This window comes from Rattus norvegicus, chromosome 4, assembly GCF_036323735.1.
Source record: "Rattus norvegicus strain BN/NHsdMcwi chromosome 4, GRCr8, whole genome shotgun sequence".
NCBI classification, from domain to species: Eukaryota; Metazoa; Chordata; class Mammalia; order Rodentia; family Muridae; genus Rattus; species Rattus norvegicus.
In genome coordinates, this window is record NC_086022.1 from 82,514,228 (window position 1) to 82,539,120 (window position 24,893).

The 24,893-nt window shown below is 42.1% G+C and overlaps 1 long non-coding RNA gene and 1 pseudogene across 2 annotated transcripts; both read left to right on the plus strand.

Annotated features, from left to right (window-relative positions):
- Nucleotides 1-8,280: 8,280 nt before the first annotated feature.
- Nucleotides 8,281-8,670, plus strand: LOC108350860 (60S ribosomal protein L31 pseudogene; annotated as a pseudogene).
- Nucleotides 8,671-9,414: 744 nt separating this feature from the next.
- LOC120102275 (uncharacterized) lies at nucleotides 9,415-24,519 on the plus strand. 2 transcript variants are annotated; one of them, XR_005503579.2, is made up of 5 exons: nucleotides 9,429-9,555; nucleotides 10,285-10,429; nucleotides 17,482-17,635; nucleotides 18,339-19,313; nucleotides 24,364-24,519. It is a non-coding gene; the product is annotated as an uncharacterized LOC120102275 (long non-coding RNA). The 2 variants fall into 2 exon arrangements; XR_010066153.1 differs by lacking the exon at nucleotides 18,339-19,313 and having other exon boundaries at nucleotides 9,415-9,555.
- Nucleotides 24,520-24,893: the final 374 nt, after the last annotated feature.

Here is a 24,893-nt window from a genome sequence, read left to right on the forward strand (position 1 = left end):
AAGCCCACTGCCGGTCTCTTTGAGTAGGCTCTGGATCCACAGGTTCAACCAGATTGAAAACATTTAGGAAAAATTGCTGATCACATAGACATGTTTTTCATATTTTTTTCTAAACAATATAGTATAGCACCTTTGGCATCCATATCAGGCCAGACACAATGAATACTCTATGGTGGTTTAAAGCATGCAGGAGGTCTATGAAGACACCACACCATTTTGTGCAAAACTGATCACATTCTGGCATCCATGGGGCTCAAGCTCTACTGGCGACCATGTGTTCAGGGTGTCCAGTGTTGGTGCTATACATCCCTTATTATGCTCTTAAGGGGAGCTTCCCTATCAGCTAAGGTTCAGATCGTCTTTAAAGACCACGCTTTCCTAAATGAATTTCCTAGATGTAGTTCCCATTGAAAGCTAGTTTATCAAATAAGTGCTACCTGTTTTCCCTTCTGTGGCAGGGTCTTTCCAGCTCAGACCAGTCTTGAACTTGAGATGCAGCAGAGGATACCCCTGAGCTTTTGACCATCTTGCCTCTGTCTCCCAGGTGCTGTGATGACAACCATGTCACCATGACAGGGTTTACATGGTGCTGAAGACCTAACCCAAGGATTCTTGCTTGTGGGCAGGGCACTCTAACAATTGAGCAACATCCCGGCCAACTTAAAAAATCTTAATACATAAGATGGAAATAGAATAGTTCAATATAAGCTAACCATGCAGCAGCATTAAATTAAGACTGACCAGAAAGCAAATCACATTGAAAATTAGAATATGTTACCCTCTGTTTACTAAAGGCAGCAGAGGCAAGCAGGAAAGGGACAAAGAGAATGAAGCTTCCATGAAATGAAGTGAGACTCAAGGGCAGTACCCACTCCAGTGGAACACTGGTTGATTGGAGTGAACATTAAGGGTAGGGCAGGTGGTTACTAGCAATTTTAACAATTAAGTCAACATAGCAAATACAGCGAAATGTCTCTGTACCCTTCAGATATCCAAATCCTTTTCAAGTCCATTTCCTTAAGAAAAGTCAACTAACACAGGCAGTGCCTCTATAGGCTACAGTCCATACAGGACAGGAAGTAATACAACACTTCAGAATGAGGCCGAACTAATTATGAACTGGTATGGAAAGACCTCTGAGACATACTGCTGGGTCAGAAACCAAATTACACAATCGCAATACCCTGTGATCTCATTTACACAAAAGTGTCATGTGTGTAAACTGTTGACACACCCCCTCGGGAAGGTTCTCCTGAATCCTTGTCCTTACATCTGACTGATTCACTGCACACGTCCTTGGGTTGTCTTTTGCTATGTTTGTACCTTGTCCTACTAGTTAAGTTTTCATGTGAGTACACTGAAGACCCGCCCCCAAGAGCACCACACTGATAAGCTTCCTTCATACACACAGGATAGGCAGGTTGTGGTCCCATTCACTCCCCACCCCCTTTAAGTCTTTATTGAGACAGGGTCTCACGTGTAGCTCTAACTGGCCTGGAGCCCGGTATATAAACCAGGCTGTCCTTGAACTCACAGAGATTCCCCTGCCTCTGCCTCTGGAATGCCAGGTTAAAGGCCTGCACCATCTCACCTGGATGTGAATACTAGTTAGACAAATAACGATGCAGCCAGTGAAAACTGGCAGCCTCCATACCTCCAAGCCCATCTCAGAAGGCTTTGAGTAATGAAAGACAATGGTATCTTGTTATAACCTACGGTTTTCATGAATATATACAGATTGTTAGTCCACTCTCCTCCTTCCGATAACCAATAAACTTAGTAAAATATTTTTATAATGCTGAGTGAAATATGAGTATCTTTTGTTTATTTGTTCCCTATCTTGCATATGTGGCCTAAAAGAAAAGAAGACTGTTTTAAAAAGAAAAATCACACATTGGGGTTAGAAAGATGGCTCCCTCTTTCTAGGAGGGTTAAGAGCGCTAGCAGCCCTTCCGAAAGGCCCAGGTTCAATTCCCAGCACCCATAAGGTAGCTCACCGTCATCTGTAACTCCAGTCCCAGAAGAGTCAATGCCCTTTTCTGACCCATGTGGACCCTGTACACCATGGTACACAGACATATATTCAAGTAAAGCACCCACACATATAAAATAAAAATAAATAAAACCTCAAAAATTCACAGGTTAGCAATTAGTACTTCCTTACGGGTATTTGTGTGCGGGTTAGAGTAAACTATGTGCTTTAGAGCATCAAACAGAGGTATAATTGATGGTGCCCGTCACATGGTACCTAATACAACATCAAACAGAGGTACAATTGACGGTGTCCATCAAATGGTACCTAATGCAGCACAGAACTTGAGATGTCATGAAACTCGATGATCTGACTTTAAAAACATCCTGCTGTTGCTGAATGGTGGTGGTCACTCCTCTGAGGGCAGCACTGAGGAGGCAAAGTCAAGCCGATCTTTGACTGAGTTTCAGGATAGCCAGGGCTACACGGAGAACCTTGTCTCATGTAAAGAAAAAAAAAAGAAAGGAAGAAGAATAAAATGACAAGAAAATGTCCTTGATACCGTCTGCTATCATCCTGGACCAAAGGACAAAGACTATGGAGGCCCACCTGTAGCTTACATAAGAAGTGAGAAGGACTTCTGTAAGGCAAAGGACACTGTGGTTAGGACAAATCGGCAACCAACAGATTGGGAAAAGATCTTTACCAATCCTACAACAGATAGAGGCCTTATATCCAAAATATACAAAGAACTCAAGAAGTTAGACCGCAGGGAGACAAATAACCCTATTAAAAATGGGGTTCAGAGCTAAACAAAGAATTCACAGCTGAGGAATGCCGAATGGCTGAGAAACACCTAAAGAAATGTTCAACATTTTAGTCATAAGGGAAATGCAAATCAAAACAACCCTGAGATTTCACCTCACACCAGTGAGAATGGCTAAGATCAAAAACTCAGGTGACAGCAGATGCTGGCGAGGATGCGGAGAAAGAGGAACACTCCTCCATTGTTGGTGGGATTGCAGACTGGTACAACCATTCTGGAAATCAGTCTGGAGGTTCCTCAGAAAATTGGACATTGAACTGCCTGAGGATCCAGCTATACCTCTCTTGGGCATATACCCAAAAGATGCCCCAACATATAAAAAAGACATGTGCTCCACTATGTTCATAGCAGCCTTATTTATAATAGCCAGAAGCTGGAAAGAACCTAGATGCCCTTCAACAGAGGAATGGATACAGAAAATGTGGTACATCTACACAATGGAATATTACTCAGCTATCAAAAACAACGGCTTTATGAAATTCGTAGGCAAATGGTTGGAACTGGAAAATATCATCCTGAGTGAGCTAACCCAATCACAGAAAGATATACATGGTATGCATTCACTGATAAGTGGCTATTAGCCCAAATGCTTGAATTACCCTAGATGCCTAGAACAAATGAAACTCAAGAGGGATGATCAAAATGTGAATGCTTCACTCCTTCTTTAAAAGGGGAACAAGAATACCCTTGGCAGGGAATAGAGAGGCAAAGATTAAAACAGAGACTGAAGGAACACCCATTCAGAGCCTGCCCCACATGTGGCCCATACATATACAGCCACCCAATTAGACAAGATGGATGAAGCAAAGAAGTGCAGACCGACAGGAGCCGGATGTAGATCGCTCCTGAGAGACACAGCCAGAATACAGCAAATACAGAGGCGAATGCCAGCAGCAAACCACTGAACTGAGAACAGGACCCCCGTTGAAGGAATCAGAGAAAGAACTGGAAGAGCTTGAAGGGGCTCGAGACCCCATATGTACAACAATGCCAAGCAACCAGAGCTTCCAGGGACTAAGCCACTACCTAAAGACTATACATGGACTGACCCTGGACTCTGACCCCATAGGTAGCAATGAATATCCTAGTAAGAGCACCAGTGGAAGGGGAAGCCCTGGGTCCTGCTAAGACTGAACCCCCAGTGAACTAGACTGTTGGGGGGAGGGCGGCAATGGGAGGAGGGTTGGGAGGGGAACACCCATAAGGAAGGGGAGGGGGAGGGGGATGTTTGCCCGGAAACCGGGAAAGGGAATAACACTCGAAATGTATATAAGAAATACTCAAGTTAATAAAAAAAAAAAAAAGAAGTGAGAAGGAAAACTCTCTCTCTCTGTCTCTCTGTCTCTCTGTCTCTGTGTGTGTGTCTCTGTCTCTGTGTGTGTGTGTGTGTGTGTGTGTGTGTGTGTGTAAAAGATGACTCGTGTGTGTAACAGAAATAAGCTGTTGTGTTTTAGGACTTGTTCCTTGTCCCTGTAACAATCCACACTTGTGATTATTCTTACAACTTAAAGGAAGAAAAAGAACACTATGTCTTGCCCCTAGATCTGGAAGTCTGGAAGCCTGTGGCTAATGTTCTGCACTGACCACATACAATCTAATGGCATTAATGAGTCAACTTTCTTGAAATGCAAAAGAACCATTCAACTTACAGCATATGTTTGATCAAATATTAGTTGCTATAAGGGGATCAGCTAGCTACAATGAAAATTTTAAAATACTTCTCAAATTCACATTGTTTCTGCCCCTGCATCGTACTCTTCATATAAAATAGAGCCAAGCCTTCTTAGTACTGCCGTTCTCTCAGCCTGGAAGGTCTTTCCATTTTTGTTACAGAGTTCCGTGGATCCCTAAGGCCCACTGACAAACTGGCTAGCCCAAAGTAGCCACACACTTTGCCATGTTCTCCTCAGCAGGGTGTATTTTTATAATACGGTGAGTTTAACTTTATCAGGTTCCCATCCTAAGCCCAACCCCCGCGCTATACTCCCAAGTCCGAATGTGGGTTTCAGGATGGCTGGAACTAGGGATTCTTCCTTTTTATGTTCTCAGGAACTAATACTCTCAAAAGGGTGCTCATGAAATTAATGGTTTTTTTTCATGGTTCCTCTTTGTCACACAAAGCAAAGCCCTGCATAACTATCCCAGGTAGCTCCTGCCTACCCAGAAGCTTCAGATAGTCAACAGTCCAGAGAGTGCCTAAGGACCCTGCAAGCCAATGGGCTTAGCCAGGCAGCAGTGGGAAGGCTGTCCTGGCCAGGGAACAGGAAGTTTACAGAAAACAGTTGGTTTCTTTGAAAACGAGTTTCTCCACATACAAAAGGCTTCAGTCAGCCTCACAGCCTAAAGACGGAAGTTCTTTATTCCAGATCACATAATTGGCGTGCAAAGAAAAATGACCTCAGAATGTTAGTCTTCGGAAAATGTATGTTTTCTTTCATTTAAAATAAAAGTCATGGAGAAAAAAAACAAATAAAGGAAAGGAGCCAAGAAAAAGACTCTCAAGTTATCGAGGAATTAAAGAAGCTATTTCAACTCTTCAGCCTGCCTAGAAAGTGCATTTTCCCCTCTCATACTCTGTGTCTGTCTGTCTGTCCGTCCCTCTCTCCCTCTTCCTCTTTGCTACTAGGTATTTGAACCTAAGGCCGTGGGCATGCTAAGCATATGTCCCCCAACCCACTTCTTCTTGTGGTATTTTGTGACAAGCTCTCACAACATCGCTCATGCTGGTCTTGAACCTGTTATTTAGCCCAAGTGGGTCTTGAACTTGTGATCATCCTGCCTCTGCCTCCCAATTAGAAAGAATCTATATTGGAACCACCAGTCCAAGCTGTAGCCAAAAATATAAAGAACGTCTAACAAAAATATAAGGAACGTTTTTTTCTCCAGGAAAGCCTCTGGTAACCTCAGTGCAAGCAAGAAGCTTTAAGGTCATTGGAAACTTTTGGGAATTCTGTGCTAAACTCTTTTCAATTTTATTTTATTTTGGACGGGGAGGGGCTAAGCATGTGGAGGTCAGAGGGCAGCTTGTAAGAGTTAGTTCTCTCCATCCACAGGTGGATTCTGGAGATAACACCCAGCTTGTTAGGGTTTTCAGCAAGCACTTTCACCCACTGAGACAATTGTCATCCCAGAATCCCTCTCTGATCTCTTGACGGGTGCTGAAGAAGTATCCAGATGTGGGATTGAATACCACTAATCCCCAAAAATCAGGAAGCAGAGACAGGCAAACCTCTGAGTTCATGGATATTGTGGCCTAAATAGCTAGTTTGGGCCAGCTAGAGATGCATAGAAAGACCATGTCTCAGAAGAAGAAGGGGAAGGCGAGAAGAAGAGGTGGAAAGAGAGAGAGACATGGACCACAGCCGCTAGTAAGAGGCCATTCATGAATTTGTAGAGAGGTCAGTGGCAAAGTTATAAGCAAGCTGATTTGCATAAAACTGATGAGTCCCGAGCTGCTGGCAGCATGTTGCAAGGTTATACATTTTTGTCAAATTTGCAAAACTAAGATACTCGCCCTCACTTAAGTCAGACCACTGTCTCTCTTCCCTGGCGTTCTTTCTGCCCTGCTTCCTCTTGAGTGGTACAGTACTAGAGTGGCTGCAAACACTGAGACCTAAAAGGAGGTTAAATCGGTAAATGTAGGTAATTTGGGTTTAATTGGGTATTTACGTATTTCCTGGTTACTTTTCTTTTATAATTTTCAATTTCATTTATCTATGGTATGTGCACAGTGTGCAGAGGTCAGAAAGCAACTTTTAGGAATCGCTCTCATCTTCTAATATACAGGTACCAAGGATTGAACTTAGGGCATCAGGCTCGGTGTCAAGTGCCTTTCTTTACTAGCTATCTTGATGACCCTGTACTCATGTCTATGTGTAAGTAACTTGTTACCTGCTCTTCCCCAGTAAGAATGACTTTCAGGCATATTTACTAAGTATTATGTTAACCAGTCTAATACCACAAGTTGAAAGTTGCATGCCAGGGTTAATCCACCATATTTGGACAGGATGGTGAAAGATACTGTATTCTCAATTACACAGTCACCATGTCCTATGACTTCTTTCTCCCTTCCTCCTGGTCCTACCTGTTTATTTTTTTATTTTCTCCAATGAAAACTCTACTCGCTCTTCAAGATGCAGTCAAACACCATCACCTTGGCAAGGGCTGCCTATGAGGGTGATAAATGTTGTCTCCATCATCTGTGCTCTTTTCCCACTCTATTGCTTTTGGTCTGGGTCTTTATTTAAAAACAAGCCAGCAAACATGACATTTGTAAACTTGGTTATCTTTTCCACACTAGAGTATAAACTCTTGAATGTCTGACTAATTTGTATTTCCTGCAGTGTCAATCCATAGTGGCTAAACGGTGCCCTATGAGTTTAGTTTTCTAAGTTGCTCTGGTCTTTTGTTAACACTATGCTGGATACATAATTGTATACAGTGTTACACAAGGATGGATACAAACATATCATTTATTTACAAACAATTAACAATCTACTAATCTAAGTGTGGGTGGCTTCATAAAATGAAGTTCTGGGTAGTAAATTAATCCTTGCAAGACTAAGGGCTTAGAAAGAAGACAGTGAAGACCATTGAAGGTCATGATTTGCATATTGATCTAACTGTATGCTTATTCTCTTACAAGCATATAATTAACTTTGCTTTTATTGAATTTTGGCTCTAAACCAATTTTATTAGTCATAGTTTCACTGTTAATTTCAGTGAGGTATAAGGGACGGTGTTTGTTAGGAACACGGTGTGTGGCTAAGAGAGCAGATTCAGTCCATACCCGTCATACTGCTTTGAAGTCGCTGCATTAGATCAATAACTGTGTTCCACCTTTATGACATTTCTATGGACATGAAGTATTTCGGGGTGGAGACTAGACTAAAGTCCATCATAATTCAGAGGAGATCCACATATACCCATAATTAGAACTGTTATTTTTCATGAAGGCAAGGGAATACACTGTACTCTGACAAATAATGGAAAATTTAAAGATGTCTTTCCTGTAATTAGAGACATCAAGGAAAAGAATACTGACTTGGGATTCAAACACTTGAGCAATAGCTTCTACAATGGTAATGGCTCTCTGCATTTACAGCTATGAAAAAGAATGATAGTGTCTGTTCTGCCTCTCATGGGCCTGTGTTTAGGACTCAAAGGAACTCTCATCAATTTGAAGGTATACATTTGCTATTAACTCCTATCCCAGATAATAGATATTAACAAGATTTTTTTCATTCCAAATCCCTACAGGACTTGAAAGGGATTTGTTTAATTTGGGACAATATTTTATGTGGAAAATACTTAATGTTAAAGTAAGAAACACCAAGCAGTCATGGTATTACACAGCTTTAGTCCCACCACTTGGGAGGCAGATACAGGCAAATCTCTAAGTTTGAAGCCACCCTAGTCTACAAAGCAAGTTCAGGGACTACAGAGAAATCCTGTCTTGAAAACTGAAAGAGGACCGGACAGAATGGCTCCGGCAAAGAAGGGTGGCAAGAAGAAGGGCCGTTCTGCCATCAATGAGGTCGTGACCTGAAAACACACCATCAACTTTCACAAGCGCTTCCATGGAGTGGCTTCAAGAAGCGTGCTCCTCGGGCACGCAAAGAAATTTGGAAATTTGCCATGAAAGAGATGGGGACTCCAGATGTGCGCATAGACACCAGACTCAATAAAGCCGTCTGGGCCAAGGGAATAAGGAACGTTCCATACCACATCAGAGTACGTTTGTCTAGAAAGCGTAAGGAGGATGAGGATTCACCAAACAAGCTCTACACACTGGTAACTTACGTGCCTGTTACCACATTCAAAAATCTACAGACGGTCAATGTGAATGAGAACTAACTGCTGAATGTCAAGTAAAGTTCAGAACTGCCTCAAAAGAAAGAAAGAAAGAAAGAAAGAAAGAAAGAAAGAAAGAAAGAAAGAAAGAAAGGAAGGAAGGAAGGAAGGAAGGAAGGGAGAGAGAGAGGGAGGGAGGGAGGGAGGGAAGGAGGGAGGGAGGGATGTAGAGAGGAGGGCTGGAGAGATGTCTCACCAGGTAGAGGTACTTGTGGAGCCTGAGAATCCCAGAGGCCCCTGCAATGGGAAGAAGAACCAATCCCTGCAAGTTGTCCTCTGACTGTCACAAGTGTGCCATGGCACCTACCTGTCCCCATCATATACAAGCACACGTAAATGAGAGGGAAAAAAGTGTATTAAAAATTTTTTTAAATGTTTTTAATCTTTTTTTCTTGTCTTGTACATTCCATTCCAACCACAGTTTCCCCTCCCTCCACCCCTCCGAGGCCCTTCGCACCTCAAAACATATTTTTAAGATAAATAAAATAAAGGGACATGAATGTAGAGCTTTTTGTCTGTTGTTAAATAGTTAAAAAACAAAAACAAAGACGTCCTTTATTGGTACAGCTCCCTGCCCCCATGATTTAGGTAGATGACACACATTTTAGGGTTTTCTTCTTAACCCCCCGAGGCTGAAGTCCCTTTATAATGTAGCATTATTTTTCTACAGTAAGGTTTTCTCAGGGCCTCTAATGGTCACTATGACATAGAGACAGTTACCCTGGTTGGTAGGATGTCATACAGGTGAAGGCAGGTACAAGATAGAACAAGGCCTGTCATTGGATGAGAAGGAAGGATGGGTGGGAGGAAAAGTTTTAGAGGGAGGAGGAGACTGTAGGAGAGAGAAGAACCAGCGGAGAGAACGTGGAGGCTGATGTTAAGATTCCTCTCTGCACATTTACAGGTTGTTATGAATATTCTTAAGGGATGGATGTGTATGTTGAGGGTGTAAGCCCATGAGTTTAAGAAAAAACACATACTCGGGTCATTCGTGTCATAAGAATGCCAAATCTTTTGCTTTATTCACCAAATATATACTCCAGGTACACTGGATGGAAAATTCAGGAAGCATAGGGAAAACCGGCTTATTCCCTCAGGAACAAAGGAAAGAGGAACAAAAGAGAGGAACTGATTATCGCCCAGGTGTACCACCCAGGTGTGTGGCTACAGGGCCAGGATGTTCCTTTGTTAGGAACAAAAGGCTTCTACATGCATCATCAGGGCTTCAACACTGTAGGGTACCCAGGAGGGTCCGACATGTGTACAGGTCTTTGTATGTCTAGGTGAGCAATTATATCTTATCAATTGGATCAGAGGTTATTATGTTGTGTGTTCTTTCATGTGGTGATTTAATTGAATTTAAGAGAGTTTGTGGTGGCTGGAGACACTGGGCTGCCACAGAATTGAGATGTGTGTGTTTGGCATGGTGGCAACGTACCTTGGGAACTGGATGGTAGAGAGATTGTTGCCAGGCTCAGAGAGAAGCCATCGGCAATGTGGTATGAGATAGAGCAGAGCAGGTGAGAGGCTTTGCTGACTGAGATGAAGATATCTACCAGATATCTTGAGGCACTGTGATGCAGGACCTAGTGTAGGATAAAAGACAGCCAATTTTTTTTTTATAATTTTGCAGCAACACTGGTTAGCTTTAATTGTCACCCTGACAAAGCCAAGAGTCATCTGAGAAGAGAAGCTTCAATTGAGGACTTGCTCAGGAGGTCATCATGGGTGTTAATTCATACTGGAGGGTCCAGCCCACAGTGGGTGATGTCATCTAGGTAAGTGGTCCTGAGGGGTGTGTGTGTGTGTGTGTGTGTGTGTGTGTGTGTGTGTGTGTGTGTTCCTTGGTTGGAGGTAATGCAGTGTGGGACAGCAAGCAGACCCGCTGTCAAGTTCCCGCCTTTACTCCCCTCAAGGATGAACTGTGACCTAGAACTGTAAGTCCAATAAATCATTGCCTCCTCTAAGTTGCATCTGGGCAGGGTGTTTTATCAGAGCAGAAGATATTAAAATAGAGTGATGGGCCCATTATAAAATAATTCAAGGGACAGGTTGTTCGTGCTAATATGACAAGCAAGAGACCCAAGGAGACAACCGTGGGAAGATGGGAACTGGCTGCTGCAAGTTGTCCTCTGACTTCCTCACACACAGGCAGAAAATAACCGCAACAAACAAGCCACGAAGAAGAAGCTGGGCAAACAAAACTCTCGCTGACCTGCTCTTCTGTCCCCGCCTTTAAGAATCACCCTATGGAGATGGAGCTTGCTCAAACCTCTGCTTCTTCATCTTTTCCCGGTTGCCACCAATCAAATCCTACTTTATTTCCTTTTTCCGAATCCTAAATCCATTACAAAGCGGCAAATATCACCAGATTTCTGTATAATTATTGCTCCTGGTCTTTTAAATTTAGATTTATTTATTTTATGTGTGTGGCCATTTTGCCTACATGTATGTCTGTGGGAATCAGAGCAAATTATGAACTTCAGTCTGCAAGCCGGCTCTACCGTATCATGAAGAAGTGGGAAGGATTTGTAGGTGATTACAAGGAGATATGGAAAAGAAAGGTCGTAAATGTGTGCTGTGATACCTGAGAGTTACTTACAGATACTCCTCCACTGCTTGCCGCAACACTAACAAGGAGACAGAGAGCAAGACTGCTGAGGGTACGGCTGGGTGAGTCTGCCTGAGGTCTGCACATGCATTCTCCATACTAGTCTCTCTACTTTTATGAGCATTTGATTTGTTTCCACAATGAAAATATTCAATATAATCCTTCTATGTAGTCTGCTAGAACTTCTAAGAATTTTAGAAAAGTCTTGCAAATGTTTGCTGAGTGAGCTTTGTAAATAAGCTAACACAGCAGACATTCCCTAGGCCCTACGTAGGCGACTGTCCTTGACACCTTATGTTTCTTGATCCTTTCTGTGCTTTGTTCCCTTGCACACTTTCCAACCCTGTTCCAGATTGTGTGATCTTGGAACCCCTGTTGAGAGTGAAAGAGGCTGGAATTCAGTGTTGAGAGTGTGTACTTTGCACACATAAAAACCCTGGGTTTACCTTTCGGTCTCCATCTGTGCCTAGAGCTAAGGCTGTTCCACAGCCCTGAAGACCCCTGCCTGGAGAGAGCTGATCTCCCAGGAGTGTTCCATTCCTAAGATCACAGGCCCACAGGCCCACAGGATGGACAAGCTCCAGTCAGACAGAAGATCAACTAACACCAGAGATAACCAGATGCCCAGAGGCAAGCACAAGAACCTAAGCAACAGAAACCAAGGCTGCCTGGCATCATCAGAACCCAGTTCCCCCACACAGCAAATAGGGAATATCCTAACACATTGGAAAAGCAAAATTTGGATTTAAAATCACATCTCATGATGATGATAGAGGACTTTAAGAAGGATAATTCCCTTAAAGAAATACAGGACAACACAGGTAAACAAGTAGAAGCCCTTAAAGAGTTACAGGAAAATACAACCAAACAGTGAAGGAATTGAACAAAACCATACAGGACCTAAAAATGGAAATAGAAACAATAAAGAAATCACAAAGAGAGATAATCCTGGAGACAGAAAACCTAGGAAAGAGATCAGGAGTCATAGAGGCAAGCATCAAGAATTCAAGAGATTGAAGAGAGAATCCCAGGGGCAGAAGATGCCATAGAAAACATTGACACAGGGGTTGGGGATTTAGCTCAGTGGTAGAGCACTTGCCTAGCAAGCGCAAGGCCCTGGGTTTGGTCCTCAGCTCCGGAAAAAAAAAAATTGACACAATAGTCAAAGAAAATGCAAAATGCAAAAACTCCTAACCCAAAACATCCAGGAAATCCAGGACTCAATGAGAAGACCAAAATTGTGGATAATAGGTATAGCAGAGAGTGAAGATTCCCAACTTAAAGGGCCAGTAAATAGCTTCACAAAATTATAGAAGAAAACTTCCCTAACCTAAAGAAAGAGATGCCCATAAACATACAAGAAGCCTACAGAACTCCAAATAGATTGGACCAGAAAAGAAACGCCTCCTGTTACATAAAAATCAAAACACCAAAGGCAGAAAACAAAAAAAGAATATTAAAAGCAATAAGGGAAAAAGGTCAAGTAACATATAAAGGCAGACCTGTCAGAATTATACCATACTTCTTACCAGAGACTATGAAAGCTAGAAGATCCTAGGCAGATGTCATACAGACCCTAAGAGAACACAAATGCTAGCCAAGGCTACTATATCCAGTAAAATTCTCAATTACCACAGATGGAAAAACCAAATTTACACAATATCTTTCCATAAACCCAGCCCTACAAAGGATAATAGATGGAAAATTCCAACACAAGGAGGGAAACTACATCCTAGAAAAAGTAAGAAAGTAATCTCCTTGCAACAGAACCGAAAGAAGAGAGACACACAAATATAATTCCACCTCTAACAACAAAAATAACAGGAGACAACAATCACTATTCCTTAATATCTCAACATCAATGGACTCAATTCCCCAGTAAAAGACTAACACTGGATATGTGAGCAGGACCCAGATTTTTGCAGCATACAGGAAACATACCTCAGTGGCAAAGACAGACGCTACCTCAGAGTAAAAGGCTGGAAAAAATTTCCAAGCAAATGGTCCCAAGAAACAAGCTGGAGTAGCCATTCTAATATCTAATAAAATAGACTATCAACCAAAAGTTATCAAAAAAAAAAGATAAGGAAGGATGCTTCATACTCATCAAAGGAAAAATCCACCAAGATGAACTCTCAATTCTAAACATCTATGCTCCAAATACAAGGGCACCTACATTCAAAAGAGAAACCTTACTAAAGCTCAAAGCACACATTACACCTCACACAATAATAGTGGGAGACTTCAACACCCCACTCTCAGCAGTGGACAGATCGTGGACATAGGAACTAAACGGAGACACAGAGAAACTAACAGAAGTTATGAACCAAGTGGATTTGACAGGTATCTCTAGAACATTTCATCCTAAAACAAAAAAATATACCTTCTTCTCAGCACCTCATGGTACATTCTCCAAAACTGACCATATAATCGGTCACAAAACAGGCCTCAACAGATACAGGAAGATAGAAATAATCCCATGCATCCTGTCAGATCACCACAGACTAAGGATGGTCTTCAATAACAACAAAAAAAGACAGAAAGCCCACACACACATGAAAGCTGAACAACATTCTACTCAATGATAACTTGGTCAAGGAAGAAATAAAGAAAGAAATTAAAGACTTTTTAGAATTTAATGAAAAGGAAGGCACAACATACCCAAACTTATGGGACACACAGAGAGCAGTTCTGAGAGGAAAACTCACAGATCTGAGTGCCTCCAAACTGTCATACTCTTAAGGGTTGTCATTCAGTTATTGGCATTTTGGGATGTATTATTTAAGCCATTCTACTTTCTATGTTTTCCTTACATGTGTTTCCATCACAGTTTTCTCAATCAGGAAACAGGAAGTGCCTTCCCTAAAATACCATTGACTTCACAGCATTAGTTACATGTCAGACTCAATATTACTATATAAAATTGGTTCTCAAATTCCAGTCATTATTATACTCTGATTATTTAATACAATTATGTATGTGTATATGGCAAATCAACATTTATTTAAAGAAGTCAAGAAAATAGTAGATTTTTTTTAATGTAAGGGAAGTGGCTTATTTTATGTAGAACTGATTGTCAACCTCTTCGAACAACAAAAGATTTAATTAGCAAACACGATATAGTGAATGCATACACCTTCTGCTCTGTGATTGATTTCAAGGTAGTATATCGTTAAGGCAAGAAAAAGAAACCACGGATTTCCTGAAGGTTGAAATTGGCAAGAAAAAGCCTATTGATTTTAAGAATTATTGTAATTCTAAACTAAAAACTTGAACTTTCAATAATTCTGCTGTTTCTGGTTTAAACTTAGCAACAGGTTTATGCTTCAGATGTTACCTGTTTGTGGTTTTCCATAAGAGAAAAATCCTGTCACGTACCATACAGCACTCATGTGTAAACTCTGGACAGGGCTATGTCTCATCCTAAAGTTTATAAAGTGAATAGTGAAGGCCAAAGTGTAGGAACAATATTTACCATAAAAATCTTATTTCCATCATCATTTCAAAAAATAGAAGGATACAAAATATGTTGTGGTGTTAAAGACAGTTTTGTCATATATGGTATATTTAAGCTAATTTTTCAAGTTTGAGACCAACATCTATTCCACTAAAGTCATCTAATATTTCTACTGTTTTACATGTTCTCTCTAAAAAAAAGTTAGTTTCTATGAGCACTTACTTACAAGACAATCTAGTACATAGTTAATGATATAAAACAAACACATGTAGACAGTGCATATATATATGTATATATATAATCAATTATATACATGTGATTTTTAAAAAAAAAAACAAGATTTTTCATATTATTATTTTGGGGGATTATTTGTACCTTTGGGAATCCTCATTGTGAAAAGGTAATGTAATACAAAGATCTTTAGTAAACATATATACCCATTATTTTATATGTACTCTGGCTTTAATAAAACCTTTACATTTAAAAATTGTTTTTCTTAAAGAAAATTTTGCTCATATTTGTAGTTATGTTACATTAGCATATGTGAAGTTTTTATCCTGTTTTATCTTCCTAAAAAATGAAGATATTTATAATACTTTTTGTAACCAATACTTTATAGCCCCTTATAGGCAAATAATAGGACTAAGAACAGATCATTTTGGGTCAAGTTCAGGTTAGGCAGATGTTTTGTAAATGATACAAAGTTTCTGTTAGGAGAGATAAATTCAAAAGATGTATTTACAACACAGTGAATGTAACTAAGGACAATGTTATGTGTATGTATGTGTGTATGTATGTGTATGTGTATGTATGTGTATGTGTATGTATGTATATGTGTGTATGTATGTGTATGTGTGTACGTGTGTATGTGTATGTATGCGTGTATGTATGTGTATGTATGTGTATGTGTGTGCATGTGTATGTGTATGTGTGTATGTGTATGTATGTATATGTGTGTATGTATGTGTATGTGTGTACGTGTGTATGTGTATGTATGCGTGTATGTATGTGTATGTATGTGTATGTGTGTGCATGTGTATGTGTATGTGTGTATGTGTATGTATGTATATGTGTGTATGTATGTGTATGTGTGTACGTGTGTATGTGTATGTATGCGTGTATGTATGTGTATGTATGTGTATGTGTGTGCATGTGTATGTGTATGTGTGTATGTATATGTGTGCGTGTATATGTATGTGTATGTGTGTGTATGTGTATGTATGTGTGCATGTATGTGTATGTGTGTGCGTGTGTATGTGTGTCTATGTGTGTATGTGTTTGTATGTGTGTATGTGTGTGTATGTGTGTGCGTGTGTATGTGTGTCTATGTGTGTATGTTTTTGTATGTGTGTATGTGTGTGTATGTGTGTATGTGTGTGTATGTGTGTGCGTGTGTATGTGTGTCTATGTGTGTATGTGTTTGTATGTGTGTATGTGTGTGTATATGTATGTGTGTATGTATGTATGTGTATGTATGTATATGTTTATGTATATGTGTGTATATGTATGTATATGTATGTGTGTATGTATGCGTATGTGTAGTATACTCTTTTCACAGTGGCGGGTCATTTGCAACCATGACTTTTCACATTTATAATGTATCAATGCTCCAGTTGGCCACATGTAAATATCTAAGGCAGTATTTTAAGAACTTAGCTTCTGATCAACCTGTACAGATTCTAAAAGATGCTTATCCAAAAAAAGAAAAGCCATTCTCTCAATGAGAATTGTCACAAAAGCTATCGTCACAAAAACTGTATCCCACCACTTAAACTCACTGAGAACTTCAGTGGGATACACTGGACGGCTTTAAGCATCAGGGAACAGAACGGCGTTCACCACCACAGTACCTCATTTATTTAGACCTAACAGAATCAAAGATCAGTGTCTCTCCATTTACCTTTGCCATGCTTTCAAGATGTTAAAAACAAGCTCGTTTGGCTTCAGAGACACAACAATTAGATATAAAACACTAGCCATGAGTGGATCTTGGACTGTTTGAAAGCATTCTGACAGGTAAGCTATTTCCTGTATGCTTGAAAGTTTTCAAAATAAAAACTTCGAAGGGCTCTTTTCCTTGTACTTTTCTCAGTGGTGCTACAGGATGACGGAGCGGATAATGTATGAGGACTGATGTACCCTTTTGACCTGGTGGTGTGTTTTTCAGCCAGGTCGCTTACTGCCCAAGGGCTCCATGGCTGGGCAGGACACAATGAGAAATCAAACCCTCACAAACATATCAAGAAGGGTTATCAACACCTCAGCCAACTGCCATAGCCTCAGTACACACTGCCCTCAGCCACCATGTCCAGATCAATACGCTCACCAATGACAGATGGTCAAAGGGTCTCTGTCTGCTCAGGTCATTCTCAGTTCAATGGTCCAACAGGGTTTAGGAGTCTTGTGTCATTAGACTGTCTTTAGAAAACAATCTAGCCATTAAAGGAGGAAGCCGAGTGATGTCAGATGTCAGAAAGCGCACTGTTGACAGCCTAAATATACCAAGAAAGCGTCGAATGTGTTGATTTTCTGTGGGCTAGAACTACATTTTTACAGGTGGAGAACGTATCATTAAAACATAAATGCATGTTGAAAGCAAAGCTATAAAAAGACTTCCTGTCACAAACCATTTCGAGACACACCGTAGCAAGGGAGAAAAAGTCATACTGTTCAGCACTTATTTGATCGAAATTGTAACTCCTGTGGGAAGGAAAGGGACTTTGGATCTAAATACAATTTTTAATGTGGTTTCTACTTCACAGAATCTGATTTAGCTTAGCTTGGAGACAGCACATGAACAGTGCACCTGCTCTTAGAGGACACCCTCAGCTCACATTTCACAAGGACTTGAGAGTTTTCTGGGCATCCCTCCATGAATGGGGTCTCACTATTCGTCGCTCAGCCTTGCCTTCTAAGGTAAGGTATCATCAGTTTGCCTCTAAAAGTGTAAATGTTCACACAACACAAGGAAATACCTAAGAGGCCCTGGATTTACTCCAAATAAATAGCTCTTAACTATTTCAAACCTAGATAAAGCTTATTCACTAGTAATTAATAGCTAAGTTCTATGAATAGTTGCGAAATTCGTCATGGAAACAGAGGGAAACCCATTTAACTAATTCCAAATGGGGCCTTCGAATGCATCTAGGCATTCTGTGTTTATGACACACAAATGAAAGATTTATTACCGCCGTGGGGGCACGTCACTACCGTCACTACCGACTCCATTATCTGAGCATTGGCCCTGTCCCAAAGTGTATTGACTCACAGTGTTTTCCTTCATGGTGGGAATTCTGTGAGCAGTTGCTTTAAATTGAAAAACCAGACGCAGGGTTGTTGAGGGAGGCAAAGGAAGGGTGGTGGGCCATGCAGTCTCTGAACACAGTAGACCGGTTCTGATCACAGAAAGGTCACAAGTTTTCCATTTAGAATGAGATTTAAGTATTTTTAAGAAGAAGAAAAAAAATGGAACTTCCCTAGGGCAAATACCAAAACTGAATATCCACATTTACGTAGTGCTATGTGTCCCACGCCTACTGACAAGAGAGGAAACTTGAAAATAAAAGAACGTCGGCTCCTAAAAGTGCAGCGGGAAACCTCTAGACCTAATTTCTTCTAGTTAGACCGTGGAAAGTTTTGTGAAACTCGGGGTTTTGGGAGACTCCCTTCTCTGCCATTGAAAGAAAGAAACCCAGCTGTGCAAACAGCAGACCTGTGAGGACAGACTGTGAGGAGATGCGTGCCGGCTCTTCCTGGGAGGACGTTTGTCTGCCATGCGCTAGGGCCCCTCAGCTGGGAGACCAAGGGTGGAGGTGACACCAGACTGGTGATGGCTGACAGAAAAAGGACGAAAACGGCTGAGAACCAGAAGCTGAAGAAAGTAAGCCATATTGTCCGTCCCACCCCCACCTCCACCGTGTTAATGTTATCTGTTGGTTGGTTTGGGGGTTTTAGAGTTGTTTTGAGACAGACTCTCATGTAGCCGAGGCTGGCCTTGAACTGCTCATCCTCATGCCTCACCCTCCCCAATGATAAGATTATAGGCATGTGCTACGGTGTGCCAATAATTCTGTTCTTGAAACAGGGTCTTAACTATGTAGCCAAGTCTGTGTTCTAGAGCTCATGGTCTTCCTGCTTTGGCCTCTCAGGAGTTACAATCGCAGGGCAGAGACCCACATCCAACTTTCTCTCTTTTACCATCTTTCCTTCTCCTTGTGAGATCTCAGGCTTTAAGGCAATGGCCAGGGTTTGAATTTCAGGGCATCAGATATTGTTCCTTTGCTCTGGGTAATCTGCCTAACATCTCTAGACCTCAGCTTCCTCACCTTCGAAGTGGGTAAAATGATGTCACAGTTGTAAGGTCTCTTCAGTGAGACCCTGAATGGTCCCTTGTTGGCAGGGAGGGCTGTTTTCTGTTTCCGGTGCTGGGAACAGAATCTAGGGCCTTGGTGGGCTGAATCCCCATTGCTGAGCTCATAAACATACAGAGCAGATGGGGATGCCTCTGGGCACCAGCTTGAGAGTCCGTCAACAGCTTTTCCCTCCTTTTTTCCTTTAGCTTCTTGATCATCCTGGATCTGCCTTTCACACGGATGTAAGTTTGGGCCCTTGCCCTCCTTACTCACATGGGTCACAGATTAAGGGGAAGGAAATGTCAAAATACCTGGAGTAGGTGTTTAGGCGCAAGGGCCGGTGGGTTCCACAGTTGCCTGAGTTCAAATAATCAGTTTGCTGCTGCTCTGATAGAGAACTGTCTTGTTTTGGTTTTATATTGTGTCTGATGTGTAGGAATGCTTTGCCTGCCTCAGGACATATGTGCATCCTATACGGCCCATTACCCAAGGAAGTCAGAAGAGGACTTCCGATTCCCTGGAACTGGAGTCATGGATGGCTCTGACCCACCATGTGGGTGCTAGGAATCAAACCCATGTCCTGTACAAGAACATGAGCTTTTAACCCTGAACTGTCTCTCCAGACCCAACGAACTGTTTTTACAACAAGAAATTTCTAGAAATCTGGGAAGTAGATCCTGGTTTCTCCTTATTAGAGTTGGTTCTAGCTGGATTGCCTCAAGCTATGTGACCCCCAAGCTAGTCAGAAATTCCAAGGTTCAGGACAGACTTCTGTGTAGCCTGAACCCAAGCCTCCAGCCAATGACACCCAGGCTTGAGAACTGTGTGTGGGGGGGGGGGTGAGACTGGCTTATTAAGTTAGTAAGCAAGTTTGGGGAGCAGAGATGTGAGTTGAGCTGCATCGGTACACAGAGATTCAGTTCTGTGTGGTTCTAAGTGAAATCAATCGCAGCTCAGTTCGAATTTGCTCACTGTGAACTGTGCATACACTGTCAAGTGGTTTTGGGGGACCCACCTTCACTGCAGAAGGGAGCCATTTATTTAATATGGGGGAATTAAGGCAGTAGGAGAAAAAGAAGGAAACCTCTCCTTCTCTGCTGCTGTTCTTAACTGACCCTCAGGAGATCACTCAGTCCCATCCCTGGAGTTGTCTGGTGAAAAGCTAGAAGGGGAAGTTTGCCTACAGGAAGCCGCACTACTTACTGACTGCTCCTACGTGGGAATTCCAAGGCCTTGGCCCTCAGGACATAACCTCCGTCTGTCTGTCTCGGGGTTCCTCCTCGCAGCTCCCTTCAGAATCGTAGGGTCTTGCCCTACCCTTTCAGTAATGATTACTCACAAGTGCACACTGTTAAACCATCGGTCTTCTCCCACAAGCCATTCTGGTTATCTAGGCTGGTGACCCTGCCTTCACACCATCCACACCGTATGTACCCAGTCCCACAGAAACTCTAAAGCCATTCATTGCTTCTTCTACTCCCAAAGCCAATCTATTGCCAAGTCCTGTTGACTTTGGCTCCTGAATCTCTCTCTTGTTTGTGCCCTCTAGTCCCATGGGGAAGGTTTTATATGAGACCTGGATTCCTAACTTCTCTGTTTCTAACCTATTTTCCGACCAGTCTTCATGTCAAAGTTCTTCTTTTAACAACTTTTTAGAACATCTGATAGAGCCCTATGCTTAAAAAAAAATCCAATGGAAGATTTTATAACCCTGCTCACCCTTGTGATTTCCTGCCTTAGCATCCCACAAACCTTGTTTCAACCTCTAAGTCACACCAGGCTCCTTGCTTGCCTTCCAAAACACAGCGTGATGCTTTTGTTCTGTGCCCTCGGTAGGAAATGCTTTCTCCTGCCAGGTGGGCTCCTCCACACCCCTGTGAGAGCAGTCCTTCATCTACGGATGGGATTCATTTCTAAATGGGGGGGAGGTGGATCATTCCTGTAGCTCTACTGGGCCATGTTTAAGGACTTATGTACTTCAAGGACTTACTTTACAGTTGTCTCCCTGGAATGAGGGGAAAGTCTCCTGAAAGACTTACCAGCATCAGCTCTTCCCACTTTTGGTGTGCCCGGCTGTTCACCAAATACTCAATAAATGCTAATGGCAGGGAAGACAATCAGCTTTCCACACAAAGAAACCCTGCACCCACCAGGAAGTGCCTCCCTTTCCTGGAGAGAGCTATTCGGGCTGGTGGAGTCGGATCTGACCTCATGAATCAGCCCGTAGCTGGAATGAGGTCAAAACTTAAGCTTAAAAGACCAATTGAGAGAGTGTAGGACCAAGAGCCAAGAGTGGAAGGGATGAGTGTGCTTGGTGATTCTCTAAGATTTTCCTCCCCTGTTGCTAAATTCTGATAATAAATACAACTTTCTCCAGAACTAGTTTTCAGATTCTTGGGGAGCACTTGAAGAGATTAAACTTTGGTGAACTTCCCACCCCCACCTCTGCCTCCTCCTCCTCTTTTTCCTGCTTTAGTAGACATCATTTGCACTAAGCATAGGGAAGCTCAAGTGGTCATCAGAAAATTCTTCCATACTCAAATACCCGCCAAGTGTGAGTGTGTGTGAGTGTGTGTGTGAGTGTGAGTGTGTGTGTGAGTGTGTGTATGTGTGTGTGAGTGTGTGTATGTGTGTGAGTTTGTGTGTGAGTGTGTGTGTGTGAGTGTGTGTATGTGTGTGTGAGTGTGTGTATGTGTGTGTGAGTGTGTGTATGTGTGTGTGAGTTTGTGTGTGAGTGTGTGAGTGTGAGTTTGTGTGTGTGTGAGTGTGTGTATGTGTGTGTGAGTGTGAGTTTGTGTGTGTGAGTTTGTGTGTGAGTGTGTGTGAGTGTGTGTGTGTGCCAACGCTGTAGGCACAGCGTATCCCACTAGCTGTGACTCTAATGCAGCAATTGTTCCTCTAAATAGTTCCTTAGTTGTATGTGGGTAACATAACACCCTTTAGTGACTCCAAGTTCTGATCATTTGCAGATGACTGATTTTCATAGCGTTGCTACTGTACACCTTTCTTTATGTAAATAACTAAGTATTTCTAAATTGCTTCCATTAACATACAGAAAAATTGTCACTGCTTTAAAATGACTGGAGGTATTCTATACATATTGCCAGAATCCAGCTTCTCATAACAATTCTCTAAGCACATTATGTTGGAAAATGCAATATTTACCCAGCAGAAACTGTATTAAAACCCAACACGCTTTCATAAGTTTGTCCTTCATAAGCAATTTAACTTTTTAACTATGAGAAGGCTTTCCCTGCCAATTCCATATCAAAGCTCTGAGACTTTGCATGTCTACGGAGCAGAGTTCATGACCTCCCGCTAACCTTGTTAACAATCTACCAGGTTTCTAAAGGCTCAGCAGGGGTTAGAGTGAGAAGCCTCTGCCACTAACATCAATAACAGAATCTGTGACAACACTCTGAGACCATTTCTACCATGCTCTCCAAGGAGGGTTCCAAACATTCAGAGACTGTAGGTGCAGACGGAAAGAAAGCTATGGTTAGTAATCCAAACAGAATCTAGATGGATGCATGGCTGCGGACCTTGTTTTTAAACCATGGGAGTTTTAAAATTCTCTCTCTCTCTCTCTCTCTCTCTCTCTCTCTCTCTCTCTCTCTGTGTGTGTGTGTGTGTGTGTGTGTGCGTGTTACAACAGCCATACTTCCTATTTTAAAGAGCTTTACCACAGGCTTTTAAAATAGCTCATCTATGGACAAATTATTCACATCTGAAGGAACTTAGAGTTCAAATTTTTGGTTTGAGCCATGGGCAAGAAAACGTGATGTCACAAATGTTGCCGAGGAAAGGCAGAACAGAAAATGGCTTGAAGATAGATGGCAGACTAGTTCAAAGACACATCAAGCCCTAGACAGAAGAGGTGGCTCCTGGGTAAGAGCTTCCTACTCTTCAGGGGAGCTGAGTGCCTGAGTTCAGTCCCCAGCCTGGCCACCCACTAACGAGTGACTATAACCAGTGCCGGGGACCCACACCCTCTTCTGCCCACCAAGATCACCTGTGGTCACAGTCATTTAGACACATGCTGTAGAAGTGCACACATAAACACATAAATAAAAGCAATCTTTAAAGACAACAGCAAAACCCCACATAAAACCAAAGAGAGGACATCTGAGTTTACAAAAACATATTAAGAGCTAATTTCAAAGCTTTTGAAAGCATCTTAATCCAATTTCTTAAAGGCATTTCTTAAAATTAAAAAATACTTTGCACCAATATTAATTTGTCTATGAATTTTTGAAAATCAGGAAAGTATATTTTCTACCATCCTTTTTAGAACAATTCTCAGGCTGGACATAGTGGTACAAGCTTTTAAACCCAACACTCAGAAAGCAGAGTCAGGTAAATCTTTGTGGGTTCAAGGCCAGCCTGGTCTACATAGTGTTCCCCGATAGCCAGGGCTATGTAGAAACCCTGTCTAAATACATACATACATTACATACACACACACACACACACACACACACACACACACACACACACACACACACACAATTCAAACGTGGGCTAGAGAAATGGCTCAACAGTTAAAAGCACTTGCTGCTCTTGCAGAGGCCCGGGTTTCAGTTCACAGCAGTCACGTGGTAGCTCATAGATGTCTGTAACTCCAATTCTAGGGGATCCATCGCCCCCTTCTGGCGTGCTTGAGCAGTGCATGCACATAGCACACAGTCGTACATGCATACAAAAGCACCCATACACATAACGTAAATATAAGTAAATCTTTTTAAAAAATTCCTACTCAATTTTTAATTCCCTTCCTTCACTTCTTCCCAAAGTTGATTGCTTTGAATGGATGGCTGAGGTTTTAGTTTTAAAAGCAAAGGGTATGGGGGCTGGTGAGAGAACTCAGCAGATAAGGGCACCAATCTTGAGGACCTGATTCAATCCCTGGGACCCACATGCTAGAGACGAGAGCTGTTGCCCGCAAGTTCCCCTTGAGCCTCCAAATATACATACATATGTGTAAAATTAAAGTTTTGTAAATGGAGGGCAATACCCAAATCTTAAGACAGAACAATTGCTCCTTGCCTCTTAGAGGCTCACAGATGTCTGTAGTTCTCTGTTGCCTGTGGCAGGAAGAACATCCCTCACCAGTTCTCTGCGGCGCGCTGCAGGCCACGTGACGGTGATGTCAAAGGTAGTGCTTACTCCGTGGTGGAGTCAGCCTGATGACTGTCTGTCCACAACGCTTGCCAGCTTAGTCTTCTGGACCTTTAACTTTGAGAAAGCTCACTGTCCGTCCGCGTATAATGACAGCCCTGTTTTCCTTTTCAGCTCAGCGGCACCGCAGCCATTCTCGCACAAAGACTTCTGTGAGGTCGTATGGGATCCCTGTTAACCATCTCCAATTAGGCTAAGTAAGAAACTCAATTTGGGGTTCTTTCAGAAAAACAGCTAATTCAATAAAGCCGGATCGTGATTTCCTAAGAATTCCACCCCACCTGCCCAGTCCAGGAAACATGACCAGGGCAGCCACGGCAGTTTGCTCTCTGCAGCTAAATTGTCTCTTTTCTAAATTGCCATATGTACAAACTCTGACTCTGCAGGAAGTTCCCTGATCCTTGTGACCCAAGAATAAGCTATTTACAGTGACGACACTGGAGCTGAAAAAAAAAAACTAGCAAAAGAGAGAAGGTTAAACTAATGAGAATATACAGGAGGGACTTAGAAAAGTTGACAACTTGTCCTCCGTCACTCTCTCGCGATCTGTCACCACAGTGAAGGGCCAGACTCAACCAGACTCAACCAGACTCTCACCTGACCCCTTGTTTGCCATTTCCACTTGTGTTGACATAGGAAAACAA